General features: G+C 44.5%; 1 protein-coding gene across 1 annotated transcript in view; it reads right to left on the bottom strand.

The window, feature by feature from the left end:
* PDGFRL (platelet derived growth factor receptor like) overlaps nucleotides 1-5,292 on the bottom strand; it is a 53,399-nt gene that overhangs the window by 9,006 nt on the left and 39,101 nt on the right. The window lies entirely within an intron of this gene.

Genomic DNA, 5,292 nt, shown 5'->3' with positions numbered 1-5,292 from the left:
CCTAACTAAATCCTCGCTAACCCTTGGCCCAGGTGTGCTTTCTGTGGTAGCAATTCTCAATTCCAATTGTAACTATCCATCTTACCTCATGTGCACAACAGTCTGTTAAAGTGGGAAAGTTACTATATTATAGATAACTGTAGTAGCAACAAAAGCAACAACAAAAAAATTAATGAGGTGGCATGCAGAGGACCCAATTAGGATTAGGTCCCCTTGAGTTGGCCATTATCCAGAGTAGAAAGAGGCATCACGTAACATCATATTTGTGCCAACCATAACCATTTTTATGACAGCACAAATGCTGAGCAAATAGACCAGTGGTGTGACAAAAGGTAGTAATAAATTGTGCTGCTTTATTGCAGCTGATGCCTGATGCAGGACAAGGGGCAACATGCAACTTGCCTAATGAAGTGGATCAGTTGTGGCAGGACTTAGCTCACCACAGCTGATCTGCTTCAATTTGCTGATGTCTCTTTCTACCCATAGAGAGAAAGAGAGAGACAGTTCCTGCCTTGGATGATTCAGAATCTAATGAGGCTATACTATACAAACAAACAAATACAGAAAAGAATTAATTAAAATGTATTAGTTATGCATTTCACTATTTTGGTTGCTGTAGTTTTAAATTCAGACTAAAAGTAACAAATGGAGAAAAGGGTGGAAAAAGAAGGGGAAGGAGAACAAGTACAAGTTCAAACCACTTGCCTAGACATAAAGAAGAGGACAGTTAATGCAGGCACTGAAATGACATCCTCTGGTCAACTACTTGTTCATACCATAGGATTTTAAGACTACATTGTTGGTCACCAGCTCCTTGGTGTGCATAATGCCTGGATCACAGAATTAACCACATTGCTGCTGCATCTTTTCCCATTAGTCACTTGAGGAATTTGTTGGCAGAAGCATGGAAGAAATGTTGTCAAAGCATTACGAACCCTATTTTGTTCCTAAACTGTTTGTTTTTCTCTATGGGCAACTGCTCCATCACTTAAATTTGAAGGATTCAGTTTGTAATACTTGAAAGACCTACATTTTCATGACCTATGTCCTGCACATCTTCTGTACCATATGGTAATAAATCATAATTTCATCTTTAATTCTGAATTTATTCCCTGGCTGTTTCTACCAGATAGATAAAGCTGTAATTTTGGTTTACCACAACTTCCACCATGCCATCTCAGAGGCTGTACCAAAGAATGTCATCAACCATGATGCTGATCTCTGCAAAATTTGTTAGCAAAGCAGCACTAATATTCTTCCATAGCTGATTAGAGCCAAAAAGGTATTCTCAGCCATCTGTATCTACCTGCTGTCCTGAAGCACCTGCCAATCTATGTCTTTGGTAGCAAATATCATGATTATTTTTGATGGTGCCAAACCAGAAAACATTTCTTCCATTATAGATATTTGGTAGTGAGCTCTACTTAGTGCTCTGTTTAAATTGCTTGGGTCTATGAAAATGCACAGCTTGCTTCATTTCTCATTAGCTACCATGCCGCTTCTCCAAGGCTAGGGAAAGACATTCAAAAAGCCGGAGTCTGAATTGAATCAATCTTTGCAAGTTAATCTAACCTACATAGATTGAACCGATTTGCAAGTGAATAGACATTCACTTTTGATTCCAGAAATGCCTGTGGTGGCTTCAGGAGCTGAAGCCCAGAGTTCTATGTGCTGGGCAGAAGCCACCGGGCTCAAGCTTTCCCTCCTCCTGCCCCCTCTGCTGCCTGGAGTGGTGCAGCAGGGGCCGGAGTGGGAGGAGAAGGAGTCACTGGAGGCAAAAGGAAGCTGCATGCTGGCTGGTGCCCACAGAACTGTTCTGCTACCCTCACCTCTAGCTGCAGTTTTTGCTTCTGCCACACTGCATGGGTGGAAGCTTGAGCTGAGCAGCTTCTGTCCAGCACATGGAGATCCAGCTCCTGCTCCTGAATGTCTTCCACCTGCTTTGCCCACCCACAGGGGCTGCTCATTGCACTGGTTAGGCAGAGCAGGTGGAAGGTGTCCAGGAGCCGGAGCCAGAGCTCCAAAGACTAGCCAGAAGCTGATGGGCTCAAGCTCCAACCCACCCACCCAGAATGGCATGGCAAGGGCAGGGGCAGGGGTGGCAGGGGCAGCTGGAGGAAAGAGAGGCGGAACAGTCCCGCCAGCCTGGCCAGCATGCAGCTTGTAGAGTGGCTGCAGCCATCGGGTGCTGCACAGGGCAAGGGACTGTGGTGGGTGGCTGCCGGGCTGGGCTTGTGCCACCAGCTGTCACAGAGCTGCAGCCAGCTGGGAAGGGCCCCGCCCCCACGACCGTGCTCAAGCTGGCCACTTCCCAGATGCCTGCGGCTCTATGGCAGCCTTGCCCTTTACCCTCAGCAGCACCCACAGGCTGGCCTGGCCCAACCCCACAGGCCCAGCCCCAGCCCCAGCCATGGGCAAGGCAGGTGGATGGCGAGGCCATGCCAGCCAACGCTGGCTATGCTCCCACCCCGCTGCTGGAGTGGGGAGCGGGGGGAAATGTCTGACACAGGTTGCTCCGTCCTGGCCAGGCAGACCCCAGCTGCCGGTGGGATAGGGGACAAAGGGGGAAATTAAATCCCCCTCCCCATCCCCATTTCCCTCAGGCTGTGGATGGTGGAGGCTGACCATGCCCCCTGCCGCAGCTCAAGCAGTGAGGGGGAGAATGCCCAACAGAGGCTGCTACACCCCAGCCAGGCAGACCCCAGCTGCAGTCCCCCAGTAGGGGGGAGGGAAATAAGCCCCCTCCCTTTTTCTTAGGGGTCCATGCCAGGCCCACATCTGGCCACGCGCCCGCCCCTACTCTAGCAACAGGGCAGAGGGGCGAGGCCAGCCCAGCTCTGCTCTTTGGAGCAGACACCACCGCACAGCACAGCGCAGCACAGCCCAGGGCTGAAAAGCATGCTGGGAGGCTAGGGGTTTCAGTTAAGGCATTCAAGGACAGCAGGTGAACTCATGGTACATTTTAATAACTTCTGTCAGTAAAGGATTATAGTCCACCATAGATCATTGCCAATTAATGGGATGCATCTACTGTGCAGTTATTTTAATAAGTAAGGCTACCCCCTCATTTCCACATCCAAAAACCCCCTTAGTACCAATTAATGCTTCCCAAAGGAACTGACGACATTCCATGAAAGTAATCAGGGAAAATATCCCTATTTTACATTAGATGGGTGCTAAAATTCAGTACTGGAACCCAACCTAAATTTCATACTATTCTGACTCTGATGATGTTGATGCTTATTTAAAAAAAGCCGCCAAACATGCTTAAAATTTTGTTTCTACTGAATTCAGTGGCACAATTCCCAGTAACTTCAAAGGGATCCTAATTTTGTACATAACCATTTTGGAAGGCAGCAACTTGCATGATACAGACTATGAACATTTTTAAATGATAAATTGCACAGAAAGTTAGGCAAAGGAAAGTTAATTTTCAAGGGTATTTGCAGAAATGGCACCACAAGAAAACACCGTCTCCAAAAACAATAAAATAGAAATAAAAGTCTGTGAGTATCTGCTGAGTAGCAGGACTGGTGTTGCTTTCTCCTGCAATTTAATTATAGCTTTTGTGATTGCTGGTGTTTTCCCTTAAACCGCAGTCCTGGAATTACATGATTACGCTAAAATGTCAGGTTACATTTATAAAAAGAGGTAAAAAAGGGAAAAAACACAAGTTTTTAACCTGTGTGTCTATGGAGAGCAAATATGACTGTCTGCACTCAACCTAAAGACCAAAAAAACAGACAAAATGAAGAATCTAAAATGTGTGCACACTTTATTTTTAAAAACAAATTTCATTATTTTATGGGGTTACTTCATTACTTTTTTGGAATGCACAAGAGGTTGGCAGTAATAGTCAACCAAAACTGTCAGTCATTTTGCCATCTGAACCTTTAGGACACCGGTGAAAATTCCAGAGAATTACCATTCACTTCTAATAAACTCTTAATAATGCTTCTTGAAGCCAGCCTGTCTTGTAGGGAAATGGGACAATTGCCAAAAGCAGCAGAATCAGAAAGGTAATCTGCTCCAGAAGTTTCAAACTAGATAATGGAAAATATATCTTAGGGAAGCAGAAAGATGATCTAGTGTTTAAGCAAGCTGCTGGAAAAAACTTTCTGAGAAACAGAATGCTATAAGGGAGTGATTATTCTCTGGAGAAGTCTAAAATTTATGTTGCAAAACCATAAAAAAAAAGTCTCTAGAAGTAGAGAGGTTGAGAACCCGTGGTTTAGAGCAACAAATTTACTTTCGTAAGTGAAGGCATATGCAGCCATCTACACTCTGACATCTAGAAGCTAATCCTGCAAGGTGCTGCGAGTCTCCTGGGAAGTGCTGCTTCCTACAATTTTCTGTAGCTGCCAAGAATCTTGAAGGTGGTACTGTTGGAGTGATGGTCCAGGAATTATGTGAGGCAAGGATTTTTTGAGAGGTGATATCTTTTATTGGACTAAAATGAGACAAACTTTAGAATGCATGGCATTCTTCATCAGCTCTGAAGAAGGAAGCAAATGTTAGGAGGAGAGATTAAAGCAATTAGAGGGGAAGGCAGAGGGAAATTCGAAGGGTAGTAGATAAACAATTAACAGAAGAGAAGAAGCTGATTACTGGGAGACCAAGACAGAGTAGGTTTATTAATACCTGCTATGCATAGGAAGAAATTCAGGAATCAGGTAGATGTTCAGCCTATGAATTTTGGTTCCCAAGTTCACTTTTTAACAGTGCTTGGTAGATTTCCCTTGAGCATGAGAATAGTGAGGTCAGAAAGGGAGTGGTTGCGCTGTGAAAAGTGTGCTCATACTGAGGTATCTGTGTGTGTGTGGACACATCTACATGAGATGTTACAGTGACGTAGCTGCGACAGGCACAAACTGTGACAACATTACTACTACACAGTAGGATCGGAAATGTCCTGTGCAGCACTAGGACTGTGCTAATGCAGGTACAGGCATACCTTGTTTTATTGCACTTCGCTTTATTGCGCTTCGCAGATATTGCGTTGTTTACAAATTGAAGGTTTGTGGCAACCTTCATTGTTGTCTTATTTTAAGAAATTGCCACAGCCACCCCAACCTTCAGCAACCACCACCCTGATCAGTCAGCAGCCATCGACATTGAGGCAAGACCCTCCACCAGCAAAAACATTACGACTCACTGAAGGCTCAGATGATGGTTAGCATTTTTTAGCAATAAAGTATTTTTTTAATTAAGGTATGTACATTTTTTTTTAGACATAATGCTATTGCACACTTAATAGACTACAGTATAGTGTAAACATAACTTTTATATGCA

The sequence above is a fragment of the Gavialis gangeticus genome, unplaced genomic scaffold (genome assembly GCF_001723915.1).
Source record: "Gavialis gangeticus isolate Ggan-Ray unplaced genomic scaffold, GavGan_comp1, whole genome shotgun sequence".
Classification (NCBI taxonomy): Eukaryota; Metazoa; Chordata; order Crocodylia; family Gavialidae; genus Gavialis; species Gavialis gangeticus.
Note: the sequence above shows the minus strand (reverse complement) of the source record. Positions and strands in the feature narration are given on the sequence as shown.